General features: G+C 39.5%; 1 long non-coding RNA gene across 1 annotated transcript in view; it reads left to right on the top strand.

Moving 5' to 3' along the window:
- Positions 1–13,189, top strand: part of LOC131740110 (uncharacterized) — a 39,175-nt gene that overhangs the window by 275 nt on the left and 25,711 nt on the right. The window lies entirely within an intron of this gene.

Here is a 13,189-nt window from a genome sequence, read left to right as displayed (position 1 = left end):
AGACGTGGAAACTTGTCTTTACCGTTTTTTTCTTGCAATTAATTTAATTTGCAGTAATTGCAACAGAATGATCCGCCAGTCCTTAAAAAATGTACTAAACATATATGGTAATTATTATGTGTAGTGCATCGATTTAATGTTGAGTTCTGGCTAAAAATACTTCTTGCTTCTTCAAAATAGGCTCCAAAGGTGTGTGTGTATATATATATATATATATATATATATATATATATATATATATATATATATATATATATATATATATATATATATATATGCCTTGTATAAAATCTGTTTGAAACTTGATAAGGGTGCAAATAAACTGAACTGAACGCATTGCATGTGGCAGCGGTAGAATTCCATTTAAAAAAAGCCGACCCACTGTACTTTGCTGTTTTCGGGTGCCGTCAGTGGCGCTGCAATTTTTATAGTGGGGGTGGTGAAAGCCATTGAACAACACTGCAACCCCTGTCTATGATGGAAGCATGTGCACAGCACCCCTAGTTCCAGCGCCCCTGGGTGCCGTCATATTTTTTTTCTCAAGGGGAAACGTGCTTTAGAGTTTTGCCAAACAATCGCAGCTAGAAAGATAAGGCGGCACGTTTTGTTTTATATTGTGCGTTTTGGTGGAAACACTATTTTAAACCAAGGAGATAGTTTGTTAGATGTTTAACTATTGCTGCAAAAATGTTTTGATCACTAAACCTATTAGCCTAATATGCATCTCCGATCATGTTTTCTCTGTTTTCATCCAGTACTGTATGTGTCTGTTAAAGCATATAGGGCTCAGCACCAGGCTGTGTAGGGATAGTAGGCTGATAGTAGGGCTTTATACCAGCAGTATATTGTATTAGTACCAAACCAATCTTCGTAGTATCCAGATGGGCTGGTCTTCCTTTTAAACAAGCATTCCAGACTGTTGATTTAAAATAATAATAATAATAATAATAATAATAATAATAATAATAATAATAATAATAATAATAATAATAATAATAATAATAATAATGCATTTCCATGTAAAATAATGTATTTTTGTATTTATTTATATTTTGTTTTGATGTTGTAGTATTTATCTGGTACCATGTTAAAGAACGTTCTGTTTGCCTGTGTTACTTTGAGTTATACACATAAACCTCCTTGGTCGTTTCACCTGGAGAGTGAAATTCTCTCCACCCCTTCAACTCCTCCTTTCCTGTCTTTAACCAACCAGCACCTTCCTTAATGACGGACACATTTTGCAGTCAGTGACTCGCATGACCTCAAAGACTTTACTGAGGTGAACTGACCTAGGCAGAGCAAGTGTAACAGACTGCCTCACAGTGAGGCATGCAAACTGAGAGCTAAGACCCAGTGTAGTTACAGGCATCATTTTTATATGCCTCTTTCAAAACAGCACACTTGTGCTGAAAGCAGGGCCAGTGCCTAGGGAGAGCCTTCAGGGTCATGCTCCCCCCGCCCCCCCCACCCCAGTTCAGATCTAGTGCCCCCCACAGTTCTGATCGCAAATTGGGATAAAACCATCTATGACAAATCATTAATTAAAGTCAAGTTAAACACAAAACTCAAACTATAATATGCATCATTGGAAAATGTATAAGATTATTGTATATATTTTTACAAATTAGTACCAGTAATACCCCCATTAGCAACCCCCTTTGTAGGGTCCCCTAGTCTCACAGTATGTGACATCTTCTAATCTGCACATTTCGAGGGCGGAGTCATATTGCAGTGCAAATTGTTTGTGTCATTTCCCTGTTTGTTTATTTATTTATTTTGCAAGTAAATGCAACTGGTAATTTGCAGCTTATATGGTAACTAATACAAATAATAAACAGTGTGTCTAAGGGAATCAGACTTATTTACGAGAGCTTCTACATTTATATATGTAAGATTGTCCAGTCAGTTGAAAGTAAGCATTATGTGTACATTTGTTACTTTACAGTAGTTTGGTGTGTGTCGATGTTTGTTTATTGCACTCCTTTTGGGCCTGAGCACTGTATTCATTGTATTCAATTTAACTTGTAGCTCAGAAGTAAGGGTTGCTGATTCGTTAATAAGAAAACGATTGCAGAAACAAACATTGCCATCAGTATAGTGTGGCACTTGGAGTAATTAGTGCTGAGTGGGCGTTTCATAGTATTTGTGGTCATAGTGAAGTGTAACACATAATAGTGGTGAATGCAAGTTATTTGACTTGGGTGACATTTTCCATAATGTTGCACACCCTGCCACGGGCCTGGATGAAAGTGGCACGTTACAATCCATGGTATACTTTTTTAGTTTCTTAGTTGGCTGAAATGTTATCCTGTCCCTGTTTCTCTCACTATGTTTTTTTTCTCCTGAACTCATTCTCTCTCTCTCTCTCTCTCTCTCTCTCTCTCTCTCTCTCTCTCTCTCTCTCTATCTCTTTCCTTCTCTACCCCTTTGGCTTGAGCTCTAGCACAAGGAGACCCATTGTACTTCCTTAATCCAGAAGCAACACAGCGTTAGCAACACAGAGGGATAAAAGCGCCAACAAACCACAACTTTATGGGGGCAAATCTTCTCTAATCCCCCGCTTTATCTAAACAAAGCCCCCCGTCCTAATCCGCCTTCGCTTAAAAAAAAAAAAAAAAAAACAAGGGGGTGAAAAAATTGCTCAGATTTGGGTCTCCACTGAAAACGAAACACCAAAGGACTATTTTCACTGGAGAAACTAACAACTTCTGACAGGCTTTCAGCAAAAAAAAAAAAAAGAGATAGTGAAAATGCAAACGTTGCTCATTACTGAAAAATAGGATAGTTGCATGGTTGTGTGGGATGAAATAAGACTCATACACTCCCCCCCTTCACTTCTTTTAAACCCTTCTCCAGTGTTGCAACCATTATTATTACAGAGGGATGAAAAACAATGTTCTGAATTTCAGTGAGAAGAACAGTTAAAACGCAGGGCTTGGAAAATCAATTAGTAGCGCACTTTCATAATGTTTCCAGTATTTGTCCTTTAAGGGCAGAGTTGATGCACATTAACCATTGCACTGCTGCAAGTTTCCTCCTCTCTGGATAAATAGAGACAGTACCACCCTCCTTTCACCAATACTTAAAGGTGTAATACTAATAACTAATAATGGTATGCCTTTAAAAAATGTCTTTCCTCTAAAAAACATAATAACATATGTTATTATGTTTTGCTTTTGCTTTTATTTTTTTGTTTTCCAGACTATATTTTCACTTTTCCAGCCACAACGCTACAAGATCACTTCCAGTGTTACAGTTGATGAAAGTTTCCAGAGCCTTATCATTGTGTTCTATCTGCCCATTGGAAACCATATGGGGCTCTATTAATGGTAACACATTTAGTCAAAGTGAATGGGGAGAGAAAACCAAGTACCTTTTAGTACCTTTATATTTTAATGTTATTTCCTTCTGCCTTTATTGATGCCCTTTAACATGTCCAGGTGCTGATAAAAGAGACTTTTGACAACAGATGAATCTGTAGTTTAATTGTCTTTGAAAAGCCACCTGCTTTAATCTGCAGTGCAGCCAGACTGCAGTATGACAGGAAGTTATCTGCACCAGAAATATTACATTAGTTGATCATGCATTACACAGATAAGGACAATAGTGCACCCTGTCTTAAAATAATTAGTGGTGGATTGTTAAACCCAGCATTTTTAAGTCTCACAGATTACTGTGATCCCTGGCACAGCATGATTTACACCTGCAAATCCTTTCAGAATCACCTGCCACCTGTATAAACTGGATTCTCGTATTGTGCAACTAGCCAGTCCTCTTACCTGGGATTTGCAGCTTAACTAGCTAGGTTAAAAAAAACTTTTGCTCCAGTGCAATGTTTGTTTCTAAAATAAAAGAAAACAACTGGTGGGCTTGTGAAGATTTATCTTCTGTAATTTGCGAGAGGAAAATGTGAGCTGTGCTACTGTTTTTGCAGGTTTATATAAACATGGAAGTGTCCTTGTCATTGATCTCTGGCCCATTTGGCTGCCATATTATTATTGCAGAACACTTTGAGATATTGCCTTCATAATGGATGCACTGCTGTATTCTATGATTCTCCCAGTCAAGTTCCATTCTGGGTGTTGTCTAGTTAAAACTGATCAAATGTAAGATCAGACCTACTGTCTGCAGTTTGTAGCAAACTTCTGCTGCAGTTGTCTATCTGCCTGTCTGTCTACCTACCCACCTACCTAGCCAACCTTTCTCTCGTTCTACAAACCCAACTAATCTTACAGTAAATACTATTTCCAAGGTGACAAATCTTTAATGTGGGAAATGAATTCCATTTTATTTTTGCTCTGCGGCAGTTTCATATTTCACTCTGAATCAGAGGCTCAGTGTGTTGTGAATTAGAGCTTCCATTTCGCACTGAGGCCCAAATGACCCACCAGAGAACCAGAGTCACTAAATGTGTGTGCCGGGGAGGCAGGGAGCGAGGAGACAGCCTGTCTGTGTGCCTGGGAGCTTCCAATCTAATCCAGCCCAGCTGCTTTAACTGCCCCTTTGCGTCTATCACCTCCCCCCTCCTCTTCTCGCTGCTCCACCTGTTGCTGCTATTCCTCTCTTCCCACTAGTCTGTGAAGCCGGAGGCCCCACTGAGCTATCCATCACCATGCCTGCTGCCATCACCATGCCTGCTCCCTGGAGGGTCCTTCCACTCCACTGAGTGAGCCTTGTATGTGCCTGTGTCAAGAAACTCGTCTGAAAGTCTAGTGACCTATCTATCTATCTATCTATCTATCTATCTATCTATCTATCTATCTATCTATCTATCTATCTATCAGACACAACCACTCTATATATAATATTTTATTTTAGACCAGATATTAGCTGTAAGTCCGTAAACATGTTTCAAATACTCAGTACAAATGGGGAATGCTGTGACAATGCTATGATATTTATGGCACCTGGAATTAAAAGTATAACATTCGATTTTATAACAAGTGGCGGCAATTCAAATGCAATAACATACCTTCTAAAATATTTTTTTACGACAAATTCCAATGAAAAAAAATTGCATTTTCCATGCTTATCCTTAGGAAAAGTCTCATTCCAACCTGTATTCATATGCACTGACACTTGGTATAAAGTTTTACAAAGTCTTGCCCATATTGTTTTTCCACACAGGAGGGGGTGGGGGGGACGGACTGTTGTGAAGTCCTCAGTGTGAAGGCTCAATTAGCGAGGCTGCCCCCTGCTGGGAGCTCGGGCATGCTCAAGTGGGGTAATTAGGGGGATAATGGACTGGGGAATCTCGTAAGTGGCTCAATGAGCAGCAACTCATTACAGCCGCTTAGGCTCACAGGGAAATACCAGGAGGAGCTGAAAGTCTGCCCATTGGTTTGCAGAGGGCTGTGTGCTCACTGATCAGTAGCAGGGGCTCAGTGGAGAGGAGAAAGGGGGATGTGTCTCTGGGGGCAAGGATCCTACAAAACTGTAAGTCGCCCTGGGTAAGGGCGTCTGCTAAGAAATAAATAATAATAATAATAATAATAATAATAATAATAATAATAATAATAATAATAATAATAAAGCAACATGGAAACAGACAGATTACACCATAGGGAATGCCCAGATAAACCACAGGAGACCTCATGCAATCTCCAAATTCTAAAGTCAGCTAGTTTGTACAATGAAGTAGGCCTTTTCTGGGGGCTCGAGTCTCTAGAGAGGATTTGCTCTCATGCTGTGATGGTGGAAAGTGATGATATGTGCAGTGTTAAGCAATACAAACTGATGCAACTGGTATTGCTGGCCATATAACTGAATCATTAAGCATTAAGACAACCGCCTAGCAAGAAGTGCCTGATGTGGGAGGGTATTATTGCTGTAATGAACTCATTAGTTTTTGCTTCTGATTGGGTAGGCATATGTAATGCATCCTGTACATTACACAAAACCATTTAACTAACTTTAGAACATCATAAATGGTGACCAACTGAAAACTTAGAAACTGCTCATGCCACATGGTGTGTATTTGGGTCGCTTTTTGACTCAGAATTCCTAACTGAGGCTCAGGAGTCAGGAGACTTCACTACATTGGCTCTTGCTGTTGCTGTTGCTGTTGCTGCTCCCAATAACGGTGCCTAAGCTTAGCATGGTGAAAGTTCATAGATCACAGATACTGTATGTGGATTTGTTGATTTGCTGTTGCTGTTTTCTCTGATTTTTGTACGCCCTAATACTTCAAATTCCTCTTTTCAATTAAAGGAATGGATTCACTCAAGAGAGTTTTTCCATATAAAATACATCCCAGATACCTGGATCCGAGATCCCTTTCTGTCTTTTAATTCCAACATCTGTCTTTCCTCCTCCAATCCTATCAGATCTGCTCTGTATTAACAAAGGGTTATCCTGAGGCACATGCATGAACAGAGGAGTACAGTACAGCACCATCGTGAATTGCAGAAATTCACTGCAATTCAGAGGCACTTAGGATGCTCCCTGAGGGTGTTGTAATTCCTGGACTAAATAATAATAGTAATTAATACATCCAGTGTGGGCTAATGACTGGGGAGTAGTTATTTGTGTGTGCGTGGGGGGTGGGGTAGAACATTTGGGGATTTGGGGATTTTGGGTATACAGCTATTCAAATACATGACATGAAACTTCATTATATACAGTATATATATATATATATATATATATATATATATATATATATATATATATATATATATATATATATATGACAAAAGATTTAGACTATAAAAAGAAAACAATAGAAAAAAATCTTTAACTTGTTTTTAGGAAAGCATAAAAGATGCAAATGAATAAACCTTTACTTGTTCATGGTAATTTCCTTTTTTTTCTTTTTCTTTAATAAACACATAAATTACTAGTAGTATGATTGAAAGTTTTTAGTCCTGTATATTTAGTTACTGTTGAACAGAGCAGTTCGTTTTATTTCAGTGGATTTCAAAACCAGACCCAAGTATCGTCTTTCCATTAGGGAGTTGAGTCAATAATTGATTATTGGGATATTCATTTTTTTTGTATTGCTTTATCTCTCCTTGAAAGAAATATATTCAGTTGTATTGGAAGATAGTTCATTATTAGTTACAAGTTAACTTGATGCACGTAAAATGAGCTGATGCTTGACATTACAACAAGAACTCAAGGTTCATAAAGAATAACTCAGTGTTCATAAAGAATAACTCAAGGTTCATAAAGAATAACTGTTTTATGTATTATTTGGGGCAATATAGTTTATAGTGCTGTGATTTTTTAAAAATGAGTTTAATCCTATTTCTAAGCCTTGATCTACTAGAGACTCAAATTTGAATGGTTCTCTGCAATATGATTAAAATATCTAAATTGGATGATAATCATGTTTATCAGGATCGTTTTTCAGCCACTTAGTGATAAAGGAAGAAGTGATTATTGCACAGCTCTAATTTCCATCATGTTTGATCACTGTGAAGTATTTCCTTCCACTCTGGAGCTGAGCAGTGTGCAGATGAACACTACCCTGACAGTCTGCTGCCTCTCTCCCTCTGTCTGTCTGTCTCACTCTCTGGGTCCCCAGATGCACTTCAGTTCCTGTCCCTGCAAGTGAATGGAGTCTTGCTGGGACCAACTGGCCATGTAAAGAGGTGGGCAGGTCTGCATCAGTAGGGGCTTGAGCCCAGGAGCTATGGAAGGCATGCTAATGGCCACTTAGCCTGCAGCTAATCTCACAGCACACAGCTATGAGGAATAGGGGAGGGGAGGGATTATTGGACATGTTTGTTTACCTATTAGTTCGAAATGATAAATTGATTAAGGGGCTAAGTTACTGCCACCAGGGATGATTACATTTACATTTAAATTGCAAATGTGTTCATTCTCTTTTTCAAACAGTACTTTTGTGTTGTTTTTTTTGTCTGTACCACTTGCCATGCTACTAGTAATATTGTGTCACTGTATAATAAGTGTTCGTAATTTAAATGCCATTATGTATCAATGAAACAGCATTACATTCCTGTTTAAGTAAGTAGGCTTCTGTTCATGACAGATTCCATGTGTTTTTCATATTATACACTTAATCAGCATTCATTTCTTTCCATGAACAGGAGTTAGTCAAAATGATATAGTAGTATTTAAATATAAATTATTCTAGTGGAAATCACTACAGATTGGCAACATACACTACAATACCCAAATTTAAGAAAAAAAAAATATATTATTGATTCAAATAAATCTTGGAGATGCAAGAAAGAAAAAAAGGGAAAATTATTATATACAGTACTATGGGAATGGGAATTGTGGCTTTATAAAATGATATTAAAAATATTATATTAATCAAAATTCTTAGCAGGAGAAAAATAAAATTAAACGTTTGAGTGGACGAGGGCCACAGTCTGTCCATAAAGCTTCTTAATCCCAAAGAAGGTTAAGGCCACAGTGCCTTAAAGGAGCTACAAACTAAAGAGTTTAAAATTGCCGTATCAGCTTATGAGCCGTCCTCAGAAAAAAAAAAAAAAGATATCTGATGTGGGAGCAGAAAAGGGTATGTTGCAATGATTGCTTGTCAAACAAGCCTATTATCCTTATTGTAATGAGAGCTCTGTATGTAAATGTGAAGTCCTGTGACTGCCAGATCTCTGGAGTGGGGTGTGCTGCGTGGTGTGTCCAGCTGGCCTGTATCACTGGGGAACACTGTTTACACAATGCCACGCACATTCTGTCTCTCTCCGGAGGGGACACACTCACACACACACACACACTTCTACACCTCCACAAAACACAGGATAATCAGGTGGCTACCAGACCTGGAGGGGGTTAACTAGCCTGTCTTTGTTTCTGTCGAGTTATGATAATTATCCAGCTATCAATCAATCAGCTCTCTCTTTTGCCACTGCAAGGCTATTTGACCTAGTCTGCTGAGGGCTGGGGAAGCTATGACTGACTGGAAAGCTGCATTGCTAGTAATAAGAGTTGAAGACTCAGAGATAACCTGGGGGTTAGAGCTGAGGACTGGGGTGCCATATGGTCTAGTTTTTAGAGATGGGTACGAGGAGAGTTGCCTAGTTGTTGGAGCTGAATACTCATAGGTAGTGTGGCCTACTGGTTAGGTTAATCGCCTACTGGGAGGCATTGTGGTCTAGTGGTTCGAGTGGAGGACTAGAGAAGCAGTGTGTCCTGTTCATTTAAACATGAGGACTGACAGTGACCTGGTAATTAGAGCTGAGGTTACTTCACCATCCTCCTGTTTCTAAATTCAGGAAGCATGTGTGGGCAAACAAAAAAAGCTGTTGATGTTGCAAGTAGCTGTATTGGCATCAGGGTGGCATAGGAGCACCTCCCATCCAAACTCCCTCTTCTTCATTTCTCCTCTGGCTTTTTCTCTCGTTTTGTTTTGTTGTGTTTTTTTTCTGGTATTTTGTTCCCATTTGTGATGATATGTTTTGCCTATAAGCTATATAAACCCCTTCCTCTTGGGCTATAGGACTGGTCTGATAACTCTACACACACACACACACACACGCACACACATACACACGATCAATGACTATAAGTTTCCTTTTTGACAAGCCCTCCAGACCCCTGTCGGATCACGGCGACCTCGGCAGCACCTCCGCAGCCGGCTAAAGTCAAGGGCGGCTGACCTCTGACCCTGGGGGGCTGGCCTGCTATTGATTTTTCCTTTTTTCCTGAGCTCAATTGGGCTGAAAAAGGGAAAGAGCGAATAGCTCTGTACAGGAGGGACATTTTGAAAGAGACAGATCGATGGAGAATGATTTAGTGCTTGCAAAAGAAAAAAAAAACCTTTAAGCCTATAGAGTGAAAGTTAAGCAATAATAGAGTCACTAGAACCAGAGTCATTCAACCCAAAAGTCCCCTCATTCTAACCGAAGAGGGCTTTAAATGGTGGGGTCACGAGGATTGGACAGTTTGCTGGCGAATAGAACAGAGCCGAAAGCTTTTTAATGAAAGGAAACAGGCAGGCTTAGTGGTTAGAGCCGAGGATTGGGCTGAGTAGTTGGCCAGGACTTGGGGGGGTGGAGTGGCCTAGTGGTTCGAGCTAGGGACTGGGATAAAAGTGACCAATTTGTCATAGCTGAAAAAACTAAGAGGTAGTGTAGTTGGCATAGTAATTACAGCAGAGACCTGGGAGACCATATGGCTCGGTGACCATTGGCTTGGAGTCAATGTAACGCTTAGGACTGAAAAGCAAGGTATCAAACTCCTCAATCATAGAGGTATGTGTTCGGATCTAATTTTGGTACCTATCTTTACATTTATTCCAATCAAATGACAGAACGAGCGGACGAATCACATTGTTCATGATTACGCCACATTGCTACAATGTGGCGTAATCAGTTCAGTTGAATTCAGTTTCCCTGAATTCAACTGTTTAATTTAGGTTTAAACATTGTTTTCTATTCATTACACTTGTTATATAGACAGAATAATCCGTGAACACTGTGAACATGTTACGCTGTGTTTATTTAATTTGTAAAATAACTACAGTACTTCATGAGTGTTAATGTCTATATTGAGGTGGTGTTTTTCACTCAGTGTCTGTAGCACACACTTACACAGGGGACTGCCATGAACAAGTAGTCCAGTATTATTCAACACTTGACTAGTCAGATAGATTACTGGTATACATCAGGGAGCTGACAATATTACTGCATACATTTTCTGAAGGAGGAAGAGACGGGAAAACAAGAATCTTACATTGTAGCGGTTCATCTTTTAATCTTAACGTGGATCTTAACATGGTGAAATTGATCATGGGCATTGCAGGTAATATATTCTTTAAGTATTTGTTTCCCCAGCTCCTCTGCTCAAGCCTCACATGTTTTGTGATGACACCTGTATTTCAAACCCACCTCTACCAGTAACATTCATTCCTCTGACACTGTATATATGTATATTTTTTTTCCTTAAGAAAAAGCCACTTAAGAATCCAGGCCCTTTAAATGAGGCCAGGGAATAATCTGTTTCCGACTTGCGGTAGATCAGGCCCGGATTTGCGGAAACATTCGCCGGTGACACAGATCTACATAATCGTTTTAAATTTCTCCCCATTCCTCCCGATTATTCTCCTCCTGTCACTTTAGATACTGCTAAAACTGATTTGGGCTCCCTAATCTCCCAGTATTTCTTAGACTTTAAAATCTCTAATATCATAAGGAGATTATTTCATTTATAATTGATTGAGTGCATTTGCCAGAGTGCTACTTCAAAGTTGCTGAATGAAAGATTTGTTTAAGATGCAGGGCTGGTGCAGGCACGCTAAGTCGGGGGGGAGGGCTCATTTTCTTCTTGGCAAATAAGGAAGAGGAGTGGGGATGATCCTTGGATTGTGGAAAATGGGGTCTCTGAAAGCACCTTGCAAAGAAGAAGACATAAGCTCACAGGAGCCAATCACGGAGCTCCATCACCAAGGGAGGTGGGACTCTGGAATAAGACCCATCGTTTGGGAGCCGGCAAGGTTTTTCTTTAAGCCAGGAGACGGATTGGAGCCACTGCTCTTATAGAGACTAATAATCTCCTTTTCTGCCTGCTCAGAGGGTGATGCAGGGGCTTGTATCATGAATCCAGCTCCCTCCCTTCAAGTGAATACCTTGCTTGTCAAGAGGTTTAAAACTTTTAAAGGACAAGTATGGCCATTATAAGTACAGTACCCCCTGGGCCTTCAAAATTGGTTAAACTGCCTTCCAGTCTTTTGTGTTCCACTAGGACACACTTCTTCACACTAACCAATTAGCCTTGCCACCTCCCAGTCCTCTAATGACCACCCATTTGTGTCCAGTACCTCATCTCTACAGACCTGCACATGCTGCTGTCCAGTCCTCAGCTCTTGTTACTAGAGCCACACTGCCTCCCAGTTCCTCACCTTTAACCAGAACTCAGCCTAAACCACTGCATCATATTACTTCCCAGTTTTCACTGTATCACATACTTATCTATCCATAAGCTAGATGTCCTGGCCATTTTTGTTGTTTTTTCACTAGTGTTGAGCCATTTGTTTTGCTTACTGTTATAAAAAATGAACGTCAATCGCCTTAGAGGTATTTCAATAGGTGTCCCATGTTAAAGTGTGGACAAGAGGTCTGAGCTGATCTTATTTTTTTTAATGGCAGTTAACAATGAACGAGCTTTGTCCCATGACCTGGTCTGTACTGAAAGCGTTCCCATGTGAATCAGTAAGCATGTATACAGTGTTCAGCCTGTTGAGACTTTCCCACGTTAGTAATAACAAACACCACTGCTACTGTTGATATGAAAAATACCTGTAAAACAATTTAAAAATACCTGAAAAAATTATCTCTCAATATATATATATATATATATATATATATATATATATATATATATATATATATATAATAAGTTATTACCGATGACCAGGGCCACACAAATACTCTACCCTCACACTTACCCTATCGTTCACGCCTGCCTCAGTGTTGCACTGATGAGCTGTATTACCTCCCAACCAAGTCGGAGCCCAAATTGATCATAATCCTCTTAACTGTTCATTTTATTAGCTGCTCATCTAAATGACATGAAAGGCAAGAAAAAGCAAATTATTTCTGAAAATAAAGCCAGCAGCCTTTTACTGTACAGTGCTTTGTATTTTATATTTGAATATATGACAAGTGTGTCTAAATCTGCTTTCAGCTGGGAGAAATGTATTCATAAATATAGAGGCAGCAGTAGCTTGGTGATATAATGACGTTATAAATATGGCTTTAATTTGAGCCCCAGTTATTGCATGTGCATGGTGGCGTAACGTGTCAGTGTGAAGATGATTTCAGGCGGTACTGCAACATTATTTAGAGCCTTTATTTCCAGCTATTTCCGACATGTATGTTCAGTACCACACAACAATAATACTTATATAAATCTGCAGTTTGCAAGACCACCCCCAAAACCAGAATAGAAGAACTGAACTGATGTACTGAAATCAGCATTAGACACGCACTTAAATGAGGAGCCACAAGGTTCATAGGTTGTGTCCAGCACCCGCTACTCACCATTTAATTCAATGTTTTGAGGAGCCAGTTCATTACAAGTCCCTTCATCATGCCTGCTTTCACTTGCGGCAGGGCAACCTTTTGCTGAGAAAAGACCCAGAAAATGAATTGGGGACTAATGTTAAGCCTTGGAATATGGTTCAGGGATTCATAGCAGGCAGAGATTCTGCAGTATATGGACTCCAAGTCTGCATGATTCAAGTTTAAATCCAATCCTG

The sequence above is a fragment of the Acipenser ruthenus genome, chromosome 12, assembly GCF_902713425.1.
Source record: "Acipenser ruthenus chromosome 12, fAciRut3.2 maternal haplotype, whole genome shotgun sequence".
Lineage (NCBI taxonomy): Eukaryota > Metazoa > Chordata > Actinopteri > Acipenseriformes > Acipenseridae > Acipenser > Acipenser ruthenus.
This window is presented reverse-complemented; position numbering and strand designations above follow the sequence as displayed.